General features: G+C 40.8%; 1 non-coding gene across 1 annotated transcript; it reads left to right on the forward strand.

The window, feature by feature from the left end:
• Window positions 1–1,509: 1,509 nt before the first annotated feature.
• On the forward strand, window positions 1,510–1,692 carry LOC141266285 (U2 spliceosomal RNA). The gene has a single exon (XR_012320331.1). It is a non-coding gene; the product is annotated as a U2 spliceosomal RNA (small nuclear RNA).
• Window positions 1,693–11,488: the final 9,796 nt, after the last annotated feature.

Consider the following 11,488-nt stretch of genomic DNA (forward strand, 5'->3'; position numbering starts at 1 on the left):
TATGGAGGAGTATCTTTGGTTTTGGTTATTTATTTTGCCTTATATACAAGTCATTACCCTGGAAAGGATGTTCCTTAAAATATTTTTCAGGAAAATCCATTTTGCATTCGTTTTTGTATGTTTTATTGCGAGTCCGTAAAAGTGTCATATTAGCTCTGACAACATTGTTGACAGCAGTGACCTCGGAGTCAGAAATGCTTACAGGGGTCTTCCCCATGCTGTTCCCATGTCATTTGAGCACTGTTCCCTTCGATTTGGGAAATTTTTAGGCGGCTCTGCCTACCGCCGGGGGGAGCCGCCTGAAAAGTGGTACATGCCTATAACTGTACAAAGAGCAAGGCAACGGGTTACTCACCCTTCTTCCTATAGCATGGACGATCGCCAAGACTGCCAATCGACATCATGTTCGATACTCTGGTGTCAGAGACTTACAGCACGTATCCAGAGTATGTTCAGAAATGGAAGGAATGGATGGCAGAGGCATACTACAAAGCGTCCAAAGTGGTTACGCAAGGACAGAGGAAGAGTAAGGAGTACTATGATCAAAAATGTTATGGAGCAGAATTGGCACCAGAAAGCTGGGTGCTAGTCAAGAACATACGTGAGAAAGGCGGTCCAGGAAAACTTTGTTTCTTCTGGGAAGACAAGGTGTGTGTGGTCGTAAGGAGGAAAGCCTATGACAGCCCAGTGTATGAAATCCGATTGGAAACGGGAGACAAGAAAACCTGAATAGTCCATCGGAATTTACTACTACCCTGTGATTATCTCCCACCACAACAAGACTTCCCAGAAGTAGAGCAATATCATCCAAGATCGACTAAGGGACCACCACAGACTGAAGCTCCGGAGGTGGATAGTGACATTGAAAGTTCCGATAAAGAAGAACACACCGTTGTATTTCTCTGAGGGATGTATCATCCACAGGAGAGAGAACTAAGACCCGAGGCTCCAGAGTTTGTACCAAGGAGTATAGATGAAGTCCAATTCAGATCTTACGATCGAATACCGGTCCCTTAAGAGACCGATCGACACTCAGGGGAAGCGGAATTACCAGACCGTGCGGAAACAGGCGATTCAAGAGAAGTACAGGAACTTACAGAGGCAGCTCTAAGAGCATCTGAGGAAGCACAGGAAATGAGTGCGGCGGAAGAAACTCCTGTGACCGAAGAACCCGTGGTACCCAGCTGAAGAGATGCTGATTGTTTTAATTGTGTTAATTGTTTATTACCTACAGGCGTCCTACAAGTAAAAGGTTGTAAGAATAGGTTGTTATCAATGTTTATGAACGTTATACCAATATGACAATGCCAATCTGTATATGAAGTTATTCAAATTTCACCACTGTCTCAGAATTGGTCAGATTGACCAATTAAGATGAATGTCGAGGACGACATTCAAAAAGGAGGGAAGAGTGTGACATGCAGAAGTAGTGCTGTTGCTTCAAAAGCATCCAGCAACTATTAGAAGTAACACAAGCACAGGAGACAGCAGCTGAAACCTATTCAGATTTTTGCTTTTCTGCCTTTTGCCAAATATCAAGAGTATTGTCTGGTGCTATCAGTTTCATATCTGATACTTCCCCTATCTGGGTACCATATATTAAATGGATCTTTTTGGAATTTTTTTTTTCTTTTTTTTCCGAAGCTTGTTTTTTCAGGTTAAAAGTTGCGGAAGCCAGACAACAAAATCATCTCGGCTCAGCTTGACGAACTCTGCTGCATAATGAGTGTGTGTATTGCTTTAATGTAATGCAATGTAATGTAATCTATTTATCCCTTCCTTTTTGATGGACGGTGAGACAAGGATTTTGCTGCTTGCTGCATGTGTGCTAAGATGCAGATGTAACAATTTATTTGCTTTTTGCTACATTGTTGCACACAGACCACCTAACCAACCTGGTTGTCAGCTGTTACTGCTCCAATGAAACTGACCCATGAGATACAGTGTTTGCTCCAGAAAGCCATGCTTTTGTTTCAGATGTTTTTGGGCACTATGATTTCTCTTCTAAACTGTTTTTCATTAAGGTGGAGTGCTGGCTGTTCAATTTTCTGGCTGTGGATGACAAAAAAAACGCACAGGTTTTGTCTGTGGGGTGGTTGTAAACTGCTGCTTATGTCTGCCTGTCTGAGCAACCAAGTGTAATTCAGCCAGTTAGGCCTCTTGCTGCCACCATTTTACACTCCTTTTTTTTATTAATTATTTATAATAAAATAAATAAAGAAGAAAAAAATGTGGAATACCCCCCTCCCCACCCCTTTAGCTGGTTATTAAAAATAGGAGGGAACACAAAATTAGATTTTTAAGTTAATTTAAAAAAATGTTTAAAAAAACAGCGTGGGTTACCCCCCATTTTTGACAACCAGCCAAGGGATAACCAGCGATCGCACAGCCATGCAATCCAGATGAAGCAGAGTTGGAGCACGTCGTAGACATGTGAGCAGTAAGGTGTTTTATTATATTTAATCTTACGTTAATAAACTGGTAAAAGAGGGCTGGAAGTGTTTATTTCAAATAAAGGATTTTTTATGTGTGTTTTGTTCAATGAATGGACTTTTTCATGTGTGTGTGTGTGTCTTTATTTAATTTTTACAATGGGGTTTGTAATTGGGGTGTCTTAAAGACGCCTCTCCATTACTAACCCCTGGGTTTGATGTCAGCTGACATTACAAAGCTGACATCAACCCCACAAATATTACCCCACTTGCCACCGCACCAGGGCAAGTGAGAAGAGCCGGGCAAAGCACCAAAATTGGCGCATCTATTATCTATCTATTGGCTGCAAGCTGCTATTTTTATGCTGAGGAGGGCTAATAGCCAGGGCCCCTTCCGAGACTGAGAATATCAGCCCCCTTGTGTCTGCTTTAGCTTGGCTGGTTGTCAAAAATGAGGGGGACCTCATGCCATTTTTTAAAATATTTATTTAAATAATTTAAAAAAAAGTCATGTGACCTCTCTATTTTTGATAACCAGCCAATATAAAGCTAACAGCTGGGGGATGATAGGCAAAAATAGAGAGACTGTACGTAATTTTTTACATTTGTATATTTATTGCACAGATGCCAGCTGTTGAGCTATCAGCGAGACCCGGTGAACGCTAATGAGAGTAGTACTCTGATGAGAGTAGTACTCTCATCAGCCGATGCATGAGACTGGCGGTAACCTTTTTACCACTGTTCAGAGCTGCAGGCTCACACACTGTCATCTGTGTGACAGCGTGGGAACCGCAGAGCTCTGACCAGCGGTAACGAACTTACCGCTGATCAGAGCTTGTGTTTCCCGCGCTGTCACACAGCTGACAGCATGGGAAATGGGGGATGTTCTGGCCCCCATTCATTTCAATGGGGTCCGAGTTCGGGTTCAAACTTTTTTTAAATGTTTGGCAGAACCTGACGGACCTGAACATCTATGGGTCCACCCATCACTACATATAAAATATACTGTGCGATGACAATGGGAAAAAAGCTTGGCAATCATATTTTGAGTTTTGTTTTTAAAACGTACATTGTGCAATAAAAATGACCTGTTAACGTTTTTCTACAACAATAGAAATACCACACTTGTATGTCTTTCTTTTATTTAAGTGATAAAAAAAATCTGAAATTTGCAAAGAAAAAAAGTTTGTTCGTGTTTCCATTTTCTGATACCTGTAATGTTTTAATTTTTCCAGTGATGGAGCCATGTGAAGACTTGTTTTTAGTATGGTGAGATGACAATGTATTGACACCATTTTGTGGTAGATATGACATTTTGAACTCTTCTTATCGCATTTTTTGTCAGAGTTGTGGTGACAGTGTTGCAGTGCTTACCGATCAGGTTAATTAATCTTATATTTTGATATATCAGACTTTTATGAATGCAGTGATACCAAACTAGTTTATATTTATAGTCTTTTTTAAATACATTTTTAATGCGTGAAAAGGGAGGTGGTGATACAAATGTTTATTATTTTTTTTATATATATATATATATTTTGAAATTGTATTTTTTGGGGCATTTACCGTGGCATCTGGAAATGAGAATGTGGGACCTGCAAGCAGCAGCAGTAGTACTACCACAGGCACCAGCCATCCAGGCAATATTACTACGAAACACGGGTCACAAGTGACCTCCTTTGTCTCAGTCATGCGTATAACTGTGAAGGATATTATGAACTATATGGCACATCACTCATCTCAATCACGGCAGGAACATATTACCTTTGACAGTGACACCAGCGGTTTAAGTCAGTATTCTGCAGATATCCCCCCTCTGCAGCTTTAACAGTTAATCTTTTCAACTGGGGACTTTCAATTCCATAAATGAAAAATTTCTGATTTCTCTGATCCCTAGTTGGGTGCCTTGTCACGTAAATCACAGCACTACAGGTGCTAAGTAAGATATTTCACAAGAACTGCTCATCCAATGGATCATCAGGATGGACAGTCAGTGTTTGGACTTGGATGAGACAGATGTAGAGGATATGGAAGACATGTCTGAAATGCCTAGCTGTGTTAGTGGGAGCTGAGATGGTAATGGCACTCACATCACAGCAAATCAAGAGGTGGGAATCAGAAGCTGGGAAGGAGTTCAGGACATATTCTGCACTGAGACAATTGTCAGTGAAGATGATGATGATTGTGTGGTGTAAAAAACCTGGGAACCAGATCATGGTGACAGGGAGGTGATGTGGTCACAGTAGGAGAGTGTTGGGGTTAGCAATAAAGAGGGCAGACTATGTCCTTCCAAAATATCATCAAGGGGCAGGTCTACCTCTTCTGTTGCCAGCTCAGGAGGAGGTGATACTTCAGCTGCTGTTGGTGGAGGAGACTCAACAGTGCCTGAAAGATCTGGTCCTAGTCGTGGACATAGTGATGGCAAAAAAGAAATAGCAGGATCCAAACAAACGATTTTATGGTATGAATCCTAATTTTACAGGTGCATCTCACTAAATTAAAATATCAAAAAATTAATTTATTTCAGTTCTTCAATACAAAAAGTGAAACTCATATTATATAGAGTCATTACAAACAGAGTGATCTATTTCAAGTGTTTATTTCTGTTAATGTTGATGATTATGGCTTACAGTCAATGAAAACACAAAAGTTATTAACTCAGTAAATTAGAATAATTAACAAAAACACCTGCAAAGGCTTCCCATGCATTTAAAAAGGTCCCTTAGTCTGTTTCAGTAGGCTCCACAATCATGGGGAAAACTGCTGACTTGACAAATGTCCAGAAGGCAGTCATTGACACTAAGTAAATGCAAAGTAAATTTTGCATTACATTTGGAAATAAAGGTCCCAGAGTCTGGAGGAAGAGTGGAGAGGTGCACAATCCAAGCTGCTTGAGGTCTAGTGTGACATTTCCACAATATGGTTTGGGGACCATGTCATCTGCTGGTGTAGGTCCACTGTGTTTTATCAAGACCAAAGTCAGCGCAGCCGTCTACCAGGAAATTTTAGAGCACTTCATGCTTCTCTCTGCCGACAAGCTTTTTGGAGATGGAAATGTCATTCTCTAGCAGGACTTGGCACCTGTCCACACTGCCAAAAGTACCAATACCTGGTTTAAAACCAACAGTATCACTGTGCAAACTTGCCTCACCTTAACCCCATAGAGAATCTATGGGGTATTGTCAAGAGGAAGATGAGAGACACCAGACCCAACAATGCAGACGAGCTGAAGGCTGCTATCAAAGCAACCTGGGCTTCCATAACACCTCAGCAGTGCCACAGGCTGATCGCCTCCATGCCACGCAGCATTGATACAGTAATTGATGCAAAAGGAGCCCCGACCAAGTATTGAGTGCATTTACTGAACATAATTTCAGTAGGCCAACATTTTGTATTTTAAAAACATTTTTTCAAGCTGGTGTTATAAAGTATTCTAATTTACTGAGATAATGACTTTTGTATTTTCAGAATTATCAACATTAACAGAAATAAACACTTGAAATAGATCACTCTGTTTGTAATGACTCTATATAATATATGAGTTTCACTTTTTGTATTGAAGAACTGAAATAAATTAACTTTTTGATAATATTCTAATTTAGTGAGAGGCACCTGTATTTCATGTGACTTAAAAGTGTACATGAAGGTGGCACACATGCTGGAATGACACACTTTTTAGTGTGAACAAAAGCATTTATTTATCTCACCATGGGGCACTGAAATCTAAGTGGCTACACAAGCAAGATGAGGTACATGGCTTGAAGATTAGGCTCACACTTGGACTTCATTACAATCATTACAATAATTTCAGCATTTTTACACAGTCTGGTGGTCAGGCTGATCCTCAAAATCACAGCTTTTGTTCAAACTCACATGCCATTATGGAGTAAAGGAAGGTTACCCCCTATCTCAGAATAATCAGTCTAGACGTTCCTTCACAGAGTTGCACCAGGTACTTGTATAAGGATGCCTTGGGTTATGCAATAGTAACTGGGTTTTTTGGGGCATCACAGATCAACATAGGACACCAGATCACATATGAAGGAATAAAAAGTTATTGAGATACTGTGCATTGTAAACTACACCTTACCTCGGTGATAAAAAAAGGCTCAATTTGTTAAAAGATTATAGCTTTTTCTTTGCCTGCTAACCTGTTATTAAGGCTAGATGAATACATTCATGTGAATGTTACCATCTGAGAGAAATGCGTTTTCTTCTCACGTATCATAGTTGCATCCTAGTTAGTTCCTAGTTAGTCGTAGTCGATCTTCACTAAACATATAGACAACTAGGAAGGATAAACAGGGGAAAAGTGTTTAGCTTTAGATGACTCCAGACAAATGCACAAACACATCCTCAAGCTCCAGAGAGGAAAAGGTACTGCTCTTGCTAAGCCTTCACAAGGAATAATGAATATCGCCAGCACCTCCCTCTAGAACACACCAGGTATTTATATACCCAGACCAGGGAGTTAATTAGCCAGAGGGAGGTAGCCGCTGGGTCCTAGAGACAGCCTCTAAGATGTCTGTAATGCCAAACATAGAGATCTCCTGCAACCAACTGCAGGGCGACTGTCTGTCACTTCTGACACACCAGTGGCACTGAGTGTCATGAATCTGATACATGGACCCATTTTTAAAAAAGATGTGTTTATGGCTCAACTGGTAAGTGTGCTATGACGACAATATACAGTGCTGGTCACTATTTTTGTCACCCCCTTCATTTTTTACATAAATAGAAATATATCAAAGTTATATCCTCAGGATGTTTTAATTAGTGGTTCAAAATAATACAACAATAAAACATTTTTTTTCAACTTCCATGTTGCAATTTCAAAGAAGAAACAGCATGTGCAGCAATAAAGGCACCCCCTAAGTAATACTTGGTTGCACACCCTTTGGCATTGATGACGGCCTCCAAACTTTTCTTGTAGCCATATATAAGCTTCTTGCACTTCTCAGCTGGAATTTTATCACACTCTTCCTTTGCAGTTTGTTCAAGCTCTTGAATGTTTGCAGGGTGCTTTTGCCCAATGGCAGATTTCAGCTCACCCCAAAGATTTTCAGTGGGATTGAGGTCAGGACTCATTGCTGGTACAGAACATTTTCCCAGAAGGATTGTGGTTTGTCAAGGTACTCTTTGGAAAAGATCAGTCGTTCCTTTTTATGTCTTTTCTTCATCAATGGTTTCTTCCTTGGCCTTTGCCCATAAATCTCTGCTTGGTTTAGTTTGTGGTGTATGGTACTTGTTGAAACCATGACCCCAGACTGTTCCAGGTTGGCCTTCAGGTCTTTGGATGTTTGACATGGTGTTTTTTCCATCATTGGCCTTCACCTTCAAAAATATCTTTTGTCAATTTTCCTCTTTCCTCCATGTCCAGGGAGGTTCTTAACGGTTCCATGCTTGCCAAACATTTTAATAACATTATGCACTGTTGAAACTGGGACACCAAAGTCTTTGGAGATGGCGTTATACCATTTGGAAGTCTTGTGTTTGATAATAACAGTTCTGATGTCCTCAGACAGCTGCTTTGTCTTCACCATTGTGACAAAGGAACAGGGCCCACCATGTGGCTTTTTAAAACACTGAAGTCATCATTTATTGGCTAATTCATGTCACATGAGCACCGACAATTAATCACAGGTGAATCTCTTTTGTGATTTACCACAGGGGAGTCAAAATATGTTTCCATACAAAATTAATGTGAAGGGTGCCAATACCAGTGACACAGCAAGCTTTATATTTATCTATTTTTAGTCCCATTGTTTTTGATTTTAAAATATTGCTTATCATTTCCTCTTTTGTCTTTAACACAAGTGCTCTATACAAAATAATTGTTTCACTTGATTCATTTTTTTCAAGAGATAGTCCACATTTTGTACTTAACCGCTTCCCGACCGCCCACTGTATATACAGTGCCTACAAGTAGTATTCAACCCCCTGCAGATTTAGCTGGTTTGATAAGATGCAAATAAGTTAGAGCCTTCAAACTGCAAACGAGAGTAGGTTTTAGGAACAGAAGCATAAATCTTACAAACCAAAAAGTTATGTTGCTCAGTTGAATTTTATTAAATTTTAAACATAAAAGTGTGGGTCAATTATTATACAACCCCTATGTTTAATATTTTGTGGAATAACCCTTGTTTGCAATTACAGCTAATAATCGTCTTTTATAAGACCTGATCAGGCCGGCAAAGGTCTGTGGAGTTATCTTGGCCCACTCCTCCATGCAGATCTTCTCCAAGTTATCTAGGTTCTTTGGGTGTCTCATGTGCACTTTATTCTTGAGCTCCTTCCACAAGTTTTCAATTGGGTTAAGGTCAGGAGACTGACTAGGCCACTCCAACACCTTGACTTTTTCCCTCTTGAACCAGGCCTTGGTTTTCTTGGCTGTGTGCTTTGGGTCGTTGTCTTGTTGGAAGATGAAATTACGACCCATCTTAAGATCCTTGATGGAGGAGCGGAGGTTCTTGGCTAAAATCTCCAGGTAGGCCGTGCTATCCATCTTCCCATGGATGCGGACCAGATGGCAAGGCCCCTTGGCTGAGAAACAGCCCCACAGCATGGTGCTGCCACCACCATGCTTGACTGTAGGGATGGTATTCTTGGGGTCGTATGCAGTGCCATCCAGTCTCCAAACGTCACGTGTGTGGTTGGCACCAAAGATCTCGATCTTGGTCTCATCAGACCATAGAACCTTGAACCAGTCTGTCTCAGAGTCCTCCAAGTGATCATGAGCAAACTGTAGACGAGCCTTGACATGACGCTTTGAAAGTAAAGGTACCTTACGGGCTCGTCTGGAACGGAGACCATTGCGGTGGAGTACGTTACTTATGGTATTGTCTGAAACCAATGTCCCCACTGCCATGAGATCTTCCCAGAGCTCCTTCCTTGTTGTCCTTGGGTTAGCCTTGACTCTTCAGACAAGCCTGGCCTCGGCACGGGAGGACACTTTCAAAGGCTGTCCAGGCCGTGGAAGGCTAACAGTAGTTCCATAAGCCTTCCACTTACGGATGATGCTCCCAACAGTGGAGACAGGGAGGCCCAACTCCTTGGAAAGGGTTTTGTACCCCTTGCCAGCCTTGTGACCCTCCACGATCTTGTCTCTGATGGCCTTGGAATGCTCCTTTGTCTTTCCCATGTTGACCATGTCTGAGTGCTGTTCACAAGTTTGGGGAGGGTCTTAAATAGTCAGAAAAGGCTGGCAAAAGAGATCTTTAATCCACACATGTGAAGCTCATTATTCTTGGTGCCTGAACTACTTCTTAATACTTTAGGGGGACCAAACAGAATTCTTGTGGTTTGAGGGGTTGAATAATAAATGACACTCTGAATTAACTTTTAACGTTTTAAAAAAAAAAAAAAATTTGCTGCAGTGCATTTCCCACTTCCAGGCTGATCTACAGTACAAATGTCACAATGCCAAGTTAATTCTGCATGTGTCAACCAGCTAAATTTGCAGGGGGTTGAATACTACTTGTAGGCACTGTAAACGTCGGCGCTGTCTGGGCTCTGTGCAGCGCCGATGTTTGTGAACGGTCGGTGGTCCTGCAGCCCTCAGGACCCCCAGGGTCCTACAAGCGCTGCGGGTGCGGTGCAGAGTGACAGCTCTGACAGAGGACGTCATCGGTACCTGATTGGATCAGGTCCCAATGATGTTAACCCTTCGCTATCTTCTATATGCCGTGATCAATAGTGTTTGCAGAATTTGGAAGATAGTGAGAGGAGAAGGGGTCGTCCACTTACCTCTCCGACGGCCCCATGATGTCTGACAGGACCTGCCGCTGTCATGGCAGCCGGAGGTCACATGACCGCCTCCGGGTCTGCCATGTACGGTGTCCTGCTAGACTCAGCCTGCAGCTGAACTTTAGCAGGAGACACTGACTGTGAAACTGTCAGCAAAGTTCTCATGCAATGCAATACATGTCTATTGCATTGCATGAGAACAGTGATTAGAAAAATAAAAATTAATGTCCCATACAGGACTAAGTAAAAATGTAAAAAAAAAGTCTAAAATGTTTTCAAACTGTTAAAAAAAATCACAAAATAAATAAATAAAATATTAAACCAATAAATCCGTATATTTATGCAAAAACAAAAAAAGTGCACATATTTGGTATTGCCGCGTCCGAAACAACCCGATCTATAAAACTGTCACACTAATTAACTCCTTCTGTGCACACCGTAATAAAAGTAAATAAAAAACAGAGCAAAAAACTATGCTTTTTCATCATATCGCCAAACAAAAAGTGGAAAAAAATGCGATCAAAAAGCAAAATGGAAATAAAAATGGTACCGCTGAAAACGTCATCTTGTTCCGCAAAAAAAAGCCGCCATACAGCTCCATCAGCCGAAAAATAAAAAGTTATAGCTCTCAGAATAAAGCAATGCAAAAAAAATTTTTTTTCTATAAAATTGTTTCATTGTGTAAAAACGTCAAAACATAAAAAAAAATACAGTAAGTGTAGTGTCGCTGTAAACATACTGACCCGAAGAATAATGCTGCCTTATCACTTTTACCACACGCAGAACGGCATAAAAAAAACTTCAAAAAACAATTCCTGAATGGTTGGTTTTTGTTAATTTTACCTCCCAAAAAACGGAATAGAAAGCGATCAAAAAATGTCATGTACCCAAACATGATACCAATAAAAATGTCAACTCGTCCCGCAAAAAACAAGCCATCACATGACTCTGTCGACCGAAATATGGAAAAATGATAGCTCTCAAAATATGGCAATCCAAAAACTAGATTTTGCAAAAAAAGCGTCTTTTAGTGTGTGACAGCTGTCAGTCATAAAAACCCGATATAAATCTGGTATCTCTGTAATCGCACCGACCTGAAGAATAAAGTAATCTCATCACTTATACCGCACGAGAAACGGCGTAAAAAATAAATAAAACCAATTCTTCACCTGCTACTGATTAGTTTATTATGTCTCCCAAAGATCGCAGAAAGGCTCTGCTCTCATTTATCCTGCGCTCTGCGCTGAGCACTTACACCAGAGTTTCCATGTAAATCTCCGAAATACATGATTCAGATGGAACCCATGACG

This window comes from Phyllobates terribilis, unplaced genomic scaffold, assembly GCF_046119375.1.
Source record: "Phyllobates terribilis strain yellow unplaced genomic scaffold, ASM4611937v1 Scaffold_4__5_contigs__length_816908805, whole genome shotgun sequence".
Lineage (NCBI taxonomy): Eukaryota > Metazoa > Chordata > Amphibia > Anura > Dendrobatidae > Phyllobates > Phyllobates terribilis.